At 40.7% G+C, this 16,478-nt stretch overlaps 1 protein-coding gene across 4 annotated transcripts in view; it reads right to left on the bottom strand.

Annotated features, from left to right (window-relative positions):
* Positions 1-16,478, bottom strand: part of PHLDB2 (pleckstrin homology like domain family B member 2) — a 261,403-nt gene that overhangs the window by 222,728 nt on the left and 22,197 nt on the right. The window lies entirely within an intron of this gene.

Raw genomic sequence — 16,478 nt, 5'->3', positions numbered from 1 at the left:
AAGCACAGAAGGTTGATGGGAAACTTTCTAAAGCAACAGGTTATAGACAGTGATGCACAACCAGGGTCCTACGAGTGTGTATGTAATTTTCACGGGCGCACGTTTCAACCTGGAACATCTCGGACATGAGCAAGCCAATTCTGTAACAACCCCGTCCCTTGAACATGCTTGAATGTGCTTCGGCATGCCATCAGCCCTTTGGCTCTGTTATTTGGGAATATATTGATGAGAATCCAGCAAAAGCTTGATCTGAAGCTACAAAATATTCAGACTGGGGTAAAAACAGATGATGAAATTGGGCAGTGGCTTGTAAGGCCAAAGAGCTTGTCCTTATAATCTCTGGGGTGTTGTAATACGGGGAGAGGATGGAGTCTGACAACTTGACCAAGGAAGGCTTTGGACTGAAGCGAAAATGTTTATTTGGACTTTGGGTTCCCTCCCATACCACCAGGCTCAAATAATTTGGACTGGCTTCCCCATCCTCCTTTTGACCTAGATACTTAAAGGAACTTAAAGGGAATACATCTCTGTCTCCCACAGGGCAAGCCACATCCAAACACATAGGGTTTCACACACAATACTGAGGTCACTTACTCACTAAACAAAAGTCAAGCCCACAGGGATACTGATGAATGCTGCCCTTAGGTCATAAATAACAGTCCTGTTACATTGGCTCTTCACTAACAATTTCCATCTGGCAACACTCACGGCTGCATGTCTGACCATGGGTCAGAGGTGAAAGGGAGGCAGCCGTTCACTGAAGGCATTGTTTTCATTGGTCCATAATTAAAGACTCAAGAAATTGCTCATCAGAGGCCAGAGGGCTCCTCAGACGTTTTGTGAATCTCTTCCTCTGGCAAATATGAGAGTGGGAGTTAGTTGGATGGTATGCTGAAGCATTCCAGACATGAATCTGAGCATTGTCTCTGAGGATCTCTGCACGTAGGTCCAGCTCAACAATGCAAAATAAGCTGGCAAGGCAGAGCAAACTCAAATAATACAGGTGGTTTGAAGTGATGAAGGTTTGCAGGATTCCGGCAGTTGTAGGGACCTTTATTCAGCAAGGGTCCCTGAACATTGCTGTGGCAGTGATTCATGTATCTGTGGCCAGATCAGAGGGTGTGGGTGGGGGACTGACTGGCTAGCTGATGGGTAGACATGCCGCTCTCCAGATCTCGTCTACTGTCTCTGAATTCTTGTGGCTGGTGAGTTCCATTGTTTTCATTCATGGGGTAGCAGTTAGTCTAAGAGAGGGAAGGGTCCTCTTCAGGTCATCTTTTTAGCACCAGGCTCTCAGCAACTGCCTCTTACACTGTCTTTCTATACAAATGCATCATAAACCTAGTCTGCTGTTTACAGAAAATAATAACCTGACTTCAATGCAGAAAAACATTTGTTACAAACTATATATACACATAGGTAACTTAGCTGTTGAACTCAGGTTGACTCAAAAGGGTTGACTTTTTAAAACACTGTTTATTTTATATTGGAGCATAGTTGATTAACAACATTGTGATAGTTTCAGGTGTAGAGCAAAATTATTCAGTTATACATGTATCTATTCTTTTTCAAATTATTTCCCCATTTAGGTTGTTACATAATATTGAGCAGAGTTCCCTGTGCCATACAGTAGGTCCTTGTTGGTTGCCATCCCCAACTCCCTAACTATCCTTTCCCCCAATTTCTCCCCCTCAACAAGATTTTATGTTAAAATCTCTAAGTTCTCCTCAACAAATGTCATCACTTTGCAATTCTGCCCGGCAGAAACTCTGTTGTATTCCTGCAACCCAGTTTCCAGTCATGATCCCCTAAAACTAAATAATATAACTTGCTTGTACATTACTCAGGTTAGTAAAAATTAATTTCTTAAGTCCTTCCTATAAGGGAAAAGTGTACTCACTTGCTGCTCTCTGCTCTTGTTTTTTCCTAATTTTCTTTTGGGCACTCCCCATCAGACCAGCTATCTCTCTTTCTGATTCTCCTTTTCTAATTTACCTTCCAATCCTCACCCTTTGGGGCTTCCCTGGTGGCTCAGATGGTAAAGAATCTGCCTGCAGGGCAGGAGGCCCGGGGTCAATCCCTGGGTCGGGAAGATTCCCTGGAGAAGGGAATGGCTACCCACTTCAGTATTCTTGCCTGGAGAATTCCATGGGCAGAGGAGCCTAGTGGGATACAGTCTATAGGATTTCACAGAGTAGGACATGACTGAGAGCCTAACACACAACACTTCACCCTTTAGCACATCCCATCTTTGTAAATTCCACCTGCTTCCCCTGTGAAACTCAATTCACATACCTCTCAATCTGGAATTTAGAAAATCAAGCCTAATTCATTACAAAAATTAAAACCTCTACAGACAATTTGGTAGCCACATTGTAAAAAATGATATTCTGGAGAATAGCAGCTACAACAAAACAAATATTTCCCATTGCTGGTAAATGTAATGGACCGGTGACAATAGCTAAGGATATAACTACTGAGAATGGGATCAATGATAATCATACTGGTTACCATTTGCTGAGCTTTCACTGTGCCAGGCATAGTTCTGAGCACTTTACATCTTATTTAGTCTGACAACAACTAAATGAAGTCACAATTATCAACTACATTTTCAGATAAGAAAAGTAACTTTTTTATGTTTCACTGACTATAAAGTAGTAGAGTGAATAAAACCCTTGAGTGCAAGAATTTAGAACAAAACAAACAAAAAATAAAAACCCTCTGCTCATAGTGAAAATGATTGTTTTCGATATTGAGTTCTATCACCAGCAATATTTGATTCGCTGGTTTAGTAGCAACAATCTACAAGAGGTGAATGTGGAAAAATAGCAAATTTTTACAGGTATCCTTTCACTGGCAAGAGGGGTTCAGACCATGAGACCAGAAGTATGAGGAATTGTGCTTTATCCCAAACTGAACACAGCTTTCCTCCACTTATCTGCTGCCAAATCCTTTGGTGCATCAAGTCCTGAGTAAAATTGCACCTTCATAGACCTGGGAAAAGTTCCCTGTGGATAATACAGAGAATTACCTGCAATATTTTATAATAACCTACAAGGGAAAAGAATCTGAAAAATAATATTTAAGAATATATATATATATTATATATATCACTGTGCTGTACACCTGAAACCAACATGATATTGTAAATCATCTATGCTTCATTTAAAAAATGCTTTAGAAATGAAACATCTCTTGACTTTTTTGTTTATGATTCCCTGTCTCAAATCAAGATGACCACTATTCTCAATCTGACCAGAATAACCAAACAGGGACTTTGAGACCAGATGCCTTAGTGAGGTGACTTTCTTAGTTGATACAGTGCACTGAAGGGATGTCTTTGCTTTAATACTCCAAGGATATCTGTGTCCCTGCAGCCCCTAATGCCTAGTAAGGACCCAGTATGGGTTTGCCAAATAAAGGAATGCCGTATCCTAGTTTATGCCAAGTTGGGAAAATGTTGCATTTGTTCGGGCTAGACTATTCCACATTTCACAAGCATTTTTAGAGCAGATGTTAAGTGGGGCTCTTCAGAGGCTCTGTGAACCCTCTGAAATTACATGCAAAATTCTGTATTTACATGTGGGAATTTTGGTGAGGGTCTTTAGCATTCATCAAAATTTTAAGAAAGTTCTTGAACCAAATTATTTAAGAATCACTGCTTCATTGTTTACAAAACAGTTATGCTTAATTATTTTGCTTGATCATGTCACTGTCATGAGAAAGATAATAAAATGATCATTAATTTATAGAAGAAGAAAATTTGAAATTGAGAAAGATAGCACAGGTATTAAATTTAAAAGCCTGGTGTTCTGGCTCCAGACTTCTGTTCTTTCCATTTACAGTGTGTGTGTGTGTGTGTTTGTTTGCTTTCAGGAAAAGAAACAACAATGAAATGTTAAGTGGATTCTACATGACTGATCAGAGATGGGATCCTCTCCCCCTCAAGACTCAACAAGTAGGTCCATGTCTTCCCACCCACCTACTGGCTTCAATATTTGGGAATTGGCTCTGGTCAGCACAAGTCCTAATGCTTCCATCGATTGTTAACCCAGCAGAGAGATTTAAGAAGCACGAAAGAAGACACATCATCACATACTTTTGAGCCTTAGCTTCTTTATCTATATACAGAGTTTACAAAACCACTTACTCTCACCTGAATACATTTCTTTCTCCTTCTAAAGGCAGCTGAAGGTGTTAAGTGATTTCTAGATCAATTGTCTTTCCTGGATGATTTGTACTACCTGACGTCTGGGACTCATTTTCTCATTTGAAGAGTGAGGGCTTTAGGACCATATTATTTTGTGGATGACTTTTAGCTCTAAAGAGCTCTGTCTGTAATACTATTGTGGAAGAAGTGAATAAGGTAGGGGAAGGGAAAGTAGAAAAGCATGAAAGCAGCCACTTTATTAGGGTTCCTGGAGTCATGACTTCGCATTATCTCCCTTCACTGGTGTTTGGATTCATCAGGTTTTTTTGCTCACTGCACCTTGAGTGCCAGCATGACTGTTTTCTCCCACCACTTCAGATAATCCATCAGTCAGTTTAGGGCACTTCACGCACAGGTGCTGGTGGAGGGAGCCAGGGGTGAGGATGCTTTGTGCCTGTGAGTTTCCTCCATCCTCTGGCTCATTCCCCTAGACACTGGAGGGTGTTGGTTTGATGACCTGTGTAGGTTTTTCAGTCGGTGATTCTGCAAGTCCTCCTCTGGATTATATCACCCAGGGATTAACACGTTCTCACACAGCAAGGACAATTTAAGGCTTGGAAGACTGAATCTGACTCATGAAAAGTGAGGGCAGTTAGAGTTCAAGTCTGAGCAAGTGGGCTTTATTTCCTGCTCTTTGGGATCCCAGTTATCTTGTTGCACAACTCTGGGAGGAGCCCATTCTGTTGTATTCCCTATGAAAGGAGTCCCTGGAGCAGTTTTAACGCAGTGTTAACTGTGGCAGGAGCAGCGCCCCCTGGAATTGAACGATGCTACTGTCCACCTTGTGATGCTCCGAGTATCTTCATTTCAACTCACAGAAGTTAACACCATCTGGAGGTTGAAATCTGAGGGTTGGGGAGTGCTTTCATCATGGTGCCCTTAGAAAACCTGGCAAAATTCCATAGTAACACGTGTGTGTGTCTGTGCTCAGTTGTGTCCAACTCTTTGCGATCCCATGGACTATAGCTGTCCACCAGCCTCTGTCCATGGGATTTTCCAGGCAAGAATACTAGAGTGGGTTGCCATTCTCTTCTCTAGGGGATCTTCCTGACCCAGGGATTGAACCCACATCTCCTGTGTATCTGGCATTGCAGGTGGATTCTTTACCACTGAGCTACCTGGGAAGCAAGGACAAAAATGGGATTGACAAAGAAGAGAGGCTAGGTTGGAGTTGGGAGTAATGAGTAATTTCTAAGTCCAGACAGCTAACCAAGTTTACAACCAGCCACAGAAAAATGTACAGAAGACTATTTTACTCTATATTCTTTGACTTTGTATATTATATAGTAAAACTCTTAGCTGTTGGAGTTATTTTGGTCATTTGTATGGAGTAGGGTGTTTGCAAGTGGTTTCAGGAGTTAATAGATTTCTTTGCTCAGTTTCCATATGACCAGTTTACCATTTAAAAAACTGCTATTTCCTGGCTACCAACCAATGGCCAAGAGCTTCCCAAAGATGACTTCATTGAATCCTCCCAGTAACCCTTTGAGGCAGATGTTATTATCCATCTCTATTTTATAAAAAGAAAATTGGATTTCCAAGATGTTTATAACTTGCCCAAGATCGCACAACTTAAGCAGCAACCAGTTCAGTTCAGTTCAATGTTAGTGGTGAAATCATATTTGTCTGATTCTAAAGCTGTGCTGTTACCAGAACACCAAACTGCTTCCTATTTAGGCATTATGTTTTCTGGAGCAAATACAGTCATAATTGTTTGTTTCCTGGCAGTAGAAGTAGTGACAGTAATGATAGCAACATATGTGGACCACATTAAGTGCTAGGAACTGTGCTAACACTTTATAAGTTACCTAATAACTAACCCCTGTTAAAGCTTACAATGTAGAGTCGAGCCCCATTTATGGATGAGGAAGACATGGAAAGGTTGAGACACTGGCCCAAAGTCACTCAATTCACTGGTAAGGGGAGGAGCTGGGAATCCAAGCCAGAAGGGTGGGCTCCAGAGCCTATGCAGGCCACTGGAGACTAGAGTAGGTTGTCAAAGAGGTAAGTCATTCAGGGACTTATCAGAAAACCCACTGTCCTATTTAGACTGGTCTAGGCTTGCATTAGGCAGAGTTTCTGAAGAAGAGATGACACTTTAGGAGACAAAAGCACTAGTGAGTCAATGAGAAAAATCTCTAAGTCCTTGGTTTTCATTGCCTGCTTGGACAACACACCCAGTTACAGGCAAGTTCTTAGAGCCAAGGGCAGCTCTGCTATTCTGCCTTTCCTTGGGGGGCGCCCATGGGAGTGCTGGCTCAGGGGCCCAGGAGAAGAAGATGGGCTTGCAGAGTGACACGTCCTGCATCCAAAGAGTAGGTAGTTTTAATTTTCACTCTTCTCTTGTCATGTAGATGGATGTCTCTCCTTTTTCAGAAAAGTGAAATCAATTCTCTAGAATTCTTAGGAAACACAGGGTTTTGAATCTGCAATGCTTATGAATCTGCCGAGAGCACTGGGAAGTGAGGCTTCTTTTTTGCACATGAAGTCATATTTTAACCGAAACCAAACGAAAAAAAAAGAGAGACTTGAGAGTCTGTGGGGATCAGAGCTGGGTATTGTGTTACAGAAATTTTCCATTTCAGACACAAACTACATACAGTGGTATGTGGGCCAAAAAAGGCAGAGAGAGACTCCAGGAGGGCCTGAAGAAATAATGCCTCCTCCTTTAATCCCAAGGAGTGTGTCCAGATTCTGGGGGAGGGCTGTCCAGAGGGTCTGGATCGGATCTCACTCAGGAGTCTGGGATTCGAGTGATGATGATACCAGCTGCATCACAGAGCCTAACTTCACAGAGCTCCCTAAAATGCAAGAGAGTTAATTTCTCAGTGACTTGGTTTCCAAGATCTGAAAATGAGATAAACACCTCAAAATTTGTTGGGAGTAGTAAAAACGGTATGAATAGTGGTATGATAAGGCTAGTTATAGTATTATTAAGCAATACTTACACTAGAGATTATTGATGCCTTATAATGCATGAACCACTGTGTTAAAGCTTTCTAAACATTATCTCATTTAATTCTCTCAACTTGATGAGATCAGTGCTATTATTTTTTGTAAATTTGTACCTGAGGAAACTACAGTTTAGAAAAGCTAAAGATTGACTTGAACAAGCTCATAACTTTAAGTGGTGAACTTGAGTCTCAAATGTTAGTCTGGCACCTATGAACTGAGGCCAACCTTGGCCCACACTGCTCTGGGGTCAAGCTAAATCTTGTGGGAGCAATAGGGGCCATCACTTAATTGATAATGTGTTATGTTGACCAGTACCCCGTCGCCCCATCCTGTTTTTTAGCAGTGCCCCTTTCAAGTTAACATGGAAGCCCTATTTTAAAGAAAGGTTGATTGTTTTTCCAGGAATATAAACTGGTCTTGGTCCCTTGAGCTCAATTCTGAAATGGGTATTGCCTCCAGCAGTGCTTCTTCTGGTTGTTCATGTCCCTAACCAGCAGCTTCGGCATCACCAGGAAACTGGCAGGAAATGTAAATTTCTTCCCCTGCCCAGATGTACTGAATTGGAAACCCTCAGGGTGGGGCTCAACAATGTGTGTTTTAACAACCCCACAAGCTGATCTTGATGCACCTCAAGTCTGAGAGCCACTGGCTTCTGGGGCAGATAAAGGAGAGTTAAATCAGGACTAGAGGTCTCTGATTCTTAACAGCTGCTAGTGACTCACTCTCCCCAGTCATTCCCTTCTGGGTTTCTGTCCTTTTTAGGATGAAGGATTTGCTCGCATCCCATCATGTGTGAAAAATTACAACAGTGTCCATTCCTTTCTGAATTGATGTCCATGAGGAGACTTTGAGCTTTATCCCCTCCCGCGTGCAACATACCCCCCTCTGTTTTTAGAACCACTTGCTCATTTTCCAGTCTGGATGATTAACTTCCAGTTACCATCATACCAGAAACAAAAAATAAGCTGTGATAAAACTGTGGTTCTAGGTTGAACTGAACGGTTGCAAATTGGGGTTGAGTCTCCAAATCTGATTATTCCTGAAGGTTCTGAACAGTGCAGCTACGTACAAGCCAAGGGGCATCTGGTCCTCCCTCTCCTCCCCACCCTGCCTAAAATTGGTCACAGAGAGTGAAGCCACTAAAGCTGAAGATGGGGAAAATCATTCAGTTGTTTAGTACAAGCTCTGACTCAGACTTGTCTGCTTCCCAGGATCGCTGGTCTTACGTATCTCTCAGTGGGAAACCTAAAATTGAATATACACCCCAGAAACAAGAATATGGGATAGGTTTCCTTCCCTATAGTTCCTTCTCCTGAGACTGGTGTGAGATGGGTCTCCAGTCCAACACAAATCTGCCAATAAATTAATTCCGAGTTTGCTAAATTGTTTGGAGAAGGAAATGGCAACCCACTCCAGTATTCTTGCCTGGAGAATTGCATGGACAGAGGAGCCTGGCAGGCTACAGTCCATAGGGTCACAAGAGTCGGACACCACTTTGCTTTATCTTTACTAGATTGTTACAAAAGCCCTTCTTGTTATCTGAGATGCTGCTGCTGCTGCTGCTAAGTCACTTCAGTCGTCTCCGACTCTGTGCAACCCCATAGACGGCAGCCCACCAGGCTCCCCCGTCCCTGGGATTCTCCAGGCAAGAACACTGGAGTGGGTTGTCATTTCCTTCTCCAATGTGTGAAAGTGAAAAGTGAAAGTGAAGTTGCTCAGTCATGTTTGACTCGTAGCGACCCCATGGACTGCAGCCTACCAGGCTCCTCTGTCCATGGGATTTTCTAGGCAAGAGTACTGGAGTGGCTTGCCAGTGCCTTCTCCGATCTGAGATGCTACCTTCCTTAATTGAAAAGATAGTGGGAAATTCTGCTTGACCTTGCCAGAAAATGGAAACCATAGTTATTGATGTGACCATCTTTGGGATAGAAAGACATTTTCTTGTATCTCAGCAAAGGTTTACTAACATTAAGTTCTGGTTGAAGGGGTCTCCAGAGTCCCTCTTATATCTCCAAATAAGGTAAAATAAAAATTTTAAAAAATGTGAGCATGGTTTCTGTTGCCAGAAACTGTTTTTGAGTTTCAAAAGAGTTTCGCTCAGCACTTTGTGTTGCTATCTGGTCTTATTTTAATTTATTGCAGACGTACTGAAGAATTTAAGTCATGAGCACGAGTTAGCAACATGCAAATGAAGGCAAGATGTGTTATGGGTTTAAACCCTGACATAGTGGAAGTGGAGACTGCCTAGCAATGCCTTTCCTGAGATGCTCTTACAGAAGTGTCATGACTACAGACTAAATTTAGTAAGGGAGAATGACAACACTGGGACTTTCTCTGCTCTTCCCTATTTGACAGACACACCAAGTTCTCTACCCCTCAAGATCCTTATATTACAAATTGCATGGTGTTTCTCTTATGAACCAACAATAAATATTTTACCTCAACATAAAATTTTGAATAACAGGCTTGGAGACAGAGAAATCCAAGTCCAGTGTCTTATATTCTCTCTTAATAACTGTGTGTCCTTGGACAAGTAACTTAACCTCTTTGAGACTACTTCAAATTAAAGTAGGGATAAAAATAATCACCTATAAATTAGGGATAAAAATAATCACTGCAAAGAGTTGCTATGAAGACTGATTTGGATAATGTCTAATGTTGGCATTTAGTGGCTGTTAGTATTATTTTTGCCATCTCAAACTCAGTTGGTTCAATGTAAATTCAGTAAATTTAACATTTAAACAAATATTTCCTGATGCCTATACATACATATATACACACATATATATATATATATATATCAGTTCAGTTCAGTTGCTCAGCTGTGTCCAACTTTTTGAAACCCCATGGACTGCAGCATGCCAGGCCTTCCTGTCCATCACTCATGGAGTTTACTGAAACTCATGTCCATTGAGTCAGTGATGGAATCCAACCATCTCATTCTCTGGCATTCCCTTCTCCTCCCGCCTTCAATCTTTCCCAGCATCAGGGGCTTTTCAAATGAGTCAGTTCTTTGCATCAGGTGGCCAAAGTATTAGAGTTTCAGCTTCAGCATTAGTCCTCCCAATGAATATTCAGGACTGATCTCCTTTAAGATGGACTGGTTGGCTCTCCTTGCAGCCCAAGGGGCTCTCAAGAGTCTTCTCCAACACCACAGTTCAAAAGCATCAATTCTTCAGTGCTCAGCTTTCTTTATGGTCCAACTCTCACATCCATATATGAACTATTGGAAAAACCATAGCCTTGACTAGATGGACCTTTGTTTGCAATGTAATGTCTCTGCTTTTTAATATGCTGTCTAGGAGAAGGTAATGGCACCCCACTCCAGTACTCTTGCCTGGAAAATCCCATGGACAGAGGAGCCTGGTAGGCTATAGTCCATCGGGTGGCTAAGAGTCGGACACGACTGAGCAACTTCACTTTCACTTTCATGCATTGGAGAAGGAAATGGCAACCCACTCCATTGTTCTTGCCTGGAGAATCCCAGGGACAGGGGGGCCTGGTGGACTTTCATCTGGGGTCGCACAGAGTCGGACATGCCTGAAGCGACTTAGCAGCAGCAGCAGGTTGGTCATAACTTTTCTTCCAAGGAGTAAGCATCTTTTAATTTCATGGCTGCAGTAACCATCTGCTGTGATTTTGGAGCCCCAAAAATAAAATCTTTCACTGTTTCCACTGTTTCTCCATCTATTTGCATTGAAGAGATGGGACCAGATGCCATGATCTTAGTTTCCTGAATGTTGAGTTTTAAGCCAACTTTTCCACTCTCCTCTTTCACTTTCATCAAGAGGCTCTTTAGTTCTTCTTCACTTTCTGCCTTAAGGATGGTGTCATCTGCATATCTGAGGTTATTGATATTTCTCCCAGCAATCTTGATTCCAGCTTGTGCTTCCTCCAGCCCAGCGTTTCTCATGATGCACTCTGCATATAAGTTAGATAAGCAGGGTGACAATATGCAGCCTTGACGTACTCCTTTTCCTATTTGGAACCAGTCTGTTCCATGTCCAGTTTTGACTGTTGCTTCCTGACCTGCATACAGATTTCTCAAGAGGCAGGTCAGGTGGTCTGGTATTCCCATCTTTTGAAGAATTTCCCACAGTTTGTCATGATCCACACAGTCAAAGGCTTTAGCATAGTCAATAAAGCAGAAGTAGATGTTTTTCTGGAACTCTCTTGCTTTTTCGATGATCCAGAGGATGCTGGCAATTTGACCTCTGGTTCCTCTGCCTTTTCGAAATCCAGCTTGAACATCAGGAAGTTCATGGATCACGTACTGTTGAAGCCTGGCTTGGAGAATTTTGAGCATCACTTTACTAGCGTGTGAGATGAGTGCAATTGTGCGATAGTTTGAGCATTCTTTGACATTGCCTTTCTTTGGATTGAAATGAAAACTGACCTTTTCCAGTCCTGTGGCCACTGCTGAGTTTTCCAAATTTGCTGGCATATTGAGTGCAGCACTTTCAAAGCATCATCTTTTAAGATTTGAAATAACTCAACTGGAATTTCATCCCCTCCCAGTGATGCTTCCTAAGGCCCACTTGACGTCATATTCTAGGATGTCTGGCTCTAGGTGAGTGATCACACCATCGTGATTATCTGAGTCATGAAGATTTTCTTTTTTGTATAGTTCTTCTGTGTATTCTTGCCACCTCTTCTTAATATCTTCTGCTTCTGTTAGGTCCATACCATTTCCTTTATTGAGCCCATCTTTGCGTGAAATGTTCCCTTGGTATCTCTAATTTTCTTGAAGAGATCTCCAGTCTTTCCCATTCTATTGTTTTCCTCTATTTCTTTGCATTGATCCCCGAGGAAGGCTTTCTTATCTCCTTGCTATTCTTTGGAACTCTGCATTCAAATGGGTATATCTTTCTTTTTCTCTTTTGCTTTTGGCTTCTCTTCTTTCACAACTATTTTAGGCCTCCTCAGACAGCCATTTTGCTTTTATGCATTTCTTTTTCTTGGGGATGATCTTGATCCCTGTCTCCTGTACAATGTCACAAACCTCTGTCCATAGTTCATCAGGCACTCTGTCTATCAGATCTAGTCCCTTGAATCTTTCTCACTTCCACTCTATAGTCATAATGGATTTGATTTAGGTCATACCTAAATGGTGTAGTGATTTTCCCTACTTTCTTCAATATAAGTCTGAATTTGGCAATAGGGAGTTCATGCTCTGAGCCACAGTCAGCTCTCAGTCTTGTTTTTGCTGACTGTATACAGCTCTCCCTCTTTGGCTGCAAAGAATATAATCAGTCTGATTTCAGTATTGACCATCTGGTGATGACCATGTGTAGAGTCTTCTCTTGTGTTGTTGGAAGAGGGTGTTTGCTGTGACCAGTGTGTTCTCTTGGCAAAACTCTATTACCCTTTGCCTTGCTGCATATGTATATATGTATATGTATATATATATGCCTATATATGAGTTCTGATTATAAATTATGATTTTCCACCTGAAGAATCCCATGGACAGAGGAGCCTAGAAAGCTGTAGTCCATGCGGTCACAAAGAGCTGGACATGACGAATGACTGAGCATGCATGCATCATGCACTCATTGTGATTTCCTTCTCCAGGGATTTTCCCAACCCAGGGATCAAACCTGGGTCTCCCGCATTGCCGATCAAATTCTTTGCCATCTGAGCTACCAGGGAAACCTTACATACACTCATACATGAGACAAATATATAATAAGAAATAGATACGTAAAATCACATTTTTACTCCAGACAGCTCTGAGAAGCAGTAAGTTTTCTCTTTTCTTTCTTTCTTGAACTGCACTGTGAACTCAGGAGACATACTCCTAGCATTACATCTTACATCCTGAGTGATGTTTTCAAACTAAAGATGGCCTAGACCCCACATTGATGAGACTCATTGGCAAAGTACAGGTTGTTCCACCTGTCTTGCTGGTGTCTAGCAGATCACAAAATCACTTTCATGGTTTTATCATGTTTGCTCACTCACCCACCCTATGGATTCAATCCTAGGAAAAATGTCACAGCATAGATTATTCAAGCCGTGCCCACAGTAAAAAATGTATTTGGAATCTAGTGTTAGAAAAGAATTTAATGACACTTTGTTGTTTCTAGTAAACTCTGATTCTGGTGTTTAAAATATATAGGCTCAAAAAGTCAAGAAATAAACTATTGATGTCATAACATTATTGTTTCTATTTGTTTTGTAAATGAACTTCTTATTAGTGTGTCTCACAAATTCAGTATTAAAAAAGTGGGGATTCTGTGGGAAAAAAAGATGGCAGAATTTGAGAATATGTTCGGATATGAATACAGGCATTTCTTTGGTTAAAAATTTCATATACATGTATACACACTAAACTTTAGTAACTCCCACTGACTAGGGGAATGCAGAGAGAACCAGCACATGAAGGCGGCGGGGACGGGGGCTGGTGGAGAAGCATTAGGTCATCTGCTTCTCCCTGCCACACGAAATTAGCCCCCAGATGGTGGTTTATGTTTCTGCGGTTTGCTGAGGACTTGAGCTAGTTTTAAGTAATTTTCTTCAAGGTCCTCTAAGCCAGTTTAAAATTATTTTGTGAGCAATTCATTCTATCACATGCTTTAGCAAAATCTACCACAATCTAATAAGCATCTGGATGTGTACTTTGAGATGCAGCTCAGAGTCTCCTTTCCTCAAATTTCAACTTTCTACCTCATTGCAGCAAAATATCTTTACCTCCTCGATGTTTAAATGTTTCCCAGGCACCAAGTGTTTCAAGCCAGTCTTGCTATACAATCCACAAGAGACTCTTTGAGATTCATGGTCTGTATCTCCAACCAGAGGTTTTACAAAATGAATTGAACATAAGGTGGTAATAAATAGGTCATAAAATGCTTGAGGGTTACAGCTTGTTTTGTTCTTTGCTTCATTTTTAATTCAGCCAGTACAAAGTATTTTTTGAGCATCTGTTATGTGAAAGACACTGGGCCAGAACTCTTTGGCCCTGGACCTTGCACAAGTTTTCCTTTCTTGTTCTACCCCAGGGGGATTACTATTTGTCTTACACACACCATACACACACACAAACCATCTTCATCTCCATCTGCTTTTTTTCTTTTTATATTTGGTGTTTGTTTAGTGTTTTACATTCTGAGATCACAAGATGGACTTAGAACAATTTTACCCAAACTTCCCAGTTGACAATTATCACCTGAGGTATTAAAAACAGAAAATAAATAAAAATACAAACAAACAGTTCTTGGTCCATCTGAGCCAGTGTAAAATTATTTAAATATAAATAAAAAGGCTCATATAGCAGTCCATGGTTCAATAGTGTTGAGGAAAAGACCAGGAATTTCATTATCAGGGGGTTAATTCTTTTCAACAGATTAGTCTAGGAAGAATTGGAGTAGGAGGTGATCTCCCAGGTCTTTTCTAACTTTAACAGATCACTCTTCAGACAGTCGTGATGACTTTTCTCAGATGTCTGGTTGATAAATTCCACCAACTCTCTTCTTCAGCTTCTGACCCTTATTAACCAGTTCTTGCCTTTGAACTTCCATAGCAGCTCTTTGCATTTTTCAGCAGTTTCTTTTGCACTAACTGCTTCAATCCCTCAAACTTTCATGTAAATCTTTAATTATATTTTAATGTTTCAAAAATTTTCATGCCTACTAAGACTATGGTGGACTCCTTAAGAGAAGGGGCAAAATTCTTCATTTGTATTCACATAACGCTTTGCACTCAGAGGAATGAGGTTTTAGTTCTAATTTAATTTTCCCTTTGATTATTAATATCTCACTGCATTGCGATATCTTTTCATTCCTTATACCAAGAAGCATACGATTTGGGAACCCTTTTAGTCTAGTTAGTGCAGCTGTTAAGTACTCATATAACCCCCTAATCCTTTATAAAAACTTAATCGGACAGCTGGGTTGATAATATGTAGTTTCAATAACAGCCTCTGTTGAGGAAAATAATATCCCATTGTAGTAAGTCTTGCAGATTAATGATGTTTCTCTGCAAAAAAAAAAAAAAAAGGTCTAATGGAAAGGCAGGCTTTCTCTAAACTGGAAATCAAGCTACAAGCTGAAAAAAAAAATCACCTTTAATTTCTACTGTGAGATGGAAGTGTATTCTTTGGATTTAGCAACTAGTGGTATCTTTGTTATATTAATCGTTTAATTAGATGGTTTCAGGGTGGTGTAACAGCTCTTTAAAGGACTTTTAACAAGGACGCTATTGTTAAAGCAAAACAGCTCTTTCATTTGAGCCATTAAAATTATAGGGGGAAAAATGAAAAATACACTGGCAGCTTATTTTTTAGTTCAGCTGCAACTTCTCCTGCTTAATCACCAAAAAGCCTCTGCAAGGCAGTTCTTGTTTATACAGCAGTTTGATCTGGATCCTTGTAAAATTAACATAGGTTGACAAATTAAATTTAGCACCACCACCCTCCAGGATGTTGTAAATGTAAAGGAGACTAAAGTAAACATTGGGAATGTTATTGCAATAGGGCAGGATGAAGTCAGACCCCATGAAACATAAAAATCTTGCTTATGAATATAATTTAGTACAAAGAATATCAACAGTTGACATTAATTATTTTTTATATATACCGACATCATCTTTCATACATTACTATGAAAGATGTTCTTGTTTCCTCACAGATTTTATTTTTAACCCAGAATTTACCAGAGATCTCTACTGAGTTATTGAATTAAGCAGTTCAGTGGATTTGTACTATCACAGTTTAAAATCTTCAAGAATTCATAAAGTAAGCATCTTACATTGTTTGTGGTTAATTGCATTAGAACATTTAACCTCTCTGAATTTGTCCTTTTTTGGAATTTGCAACTTATGTCCCAATAGAGCTTAACAAGAAAGACTCCTCAGCCTTGTGCGGGTTCATTTAGAAGTACAAATAAAAAGACACTACAATTTTAAATGAGAAACTTATGTTTAAAGTCTGACTTTGAAAGAAAGAGAAAATATACATTATATAAATGTAATTAATCCAACATAAATATCTTCATTTATAAACTGCTCAGTTTAATGAGAGCAATGAGGTGATGACAAAGAGGAGCATGAGAAGTTTGCTTGATAGAGCCTCAGAAGGTAACCAGGTGACCTGGACTTTCCTGATGTTTGCCTGTCCTACTTCCTGTGTCAGGGAATCTCAGTAGGGAAACCAAGGCCCAAAGGGCCTTCCTTCTCTAGATCACAGATAGCTCAGGCTACCAGCTACATCTGCTTGAGTCTTCACTGAAGAATGCAAGTGTCCAGGGGCTTTAGAGATTCTGGTCGAGGTCTCTGATGGAGGGTCGAGTCCAGGGGTGGCTAGTGGAACTGTAGGGGG

Source organism: Moschus berezovskii, chromosome 1, assembly GCF_049115385.1.
Source record: "Moschus berezovskii isolate FMDL1 chromosome 1, NW_MosBer_1.0, whole genome shotgun sequence".
Classification (NCBI taxonomy): Eukaryota; Metazoa; Chordata; class Mammalia; order Artiodactyla; family Moschidae; genus Moschus; species Moschus berezovskii.
This window is presented reverse-complemented; position numbering and strand designations above follow the sequence as displayed.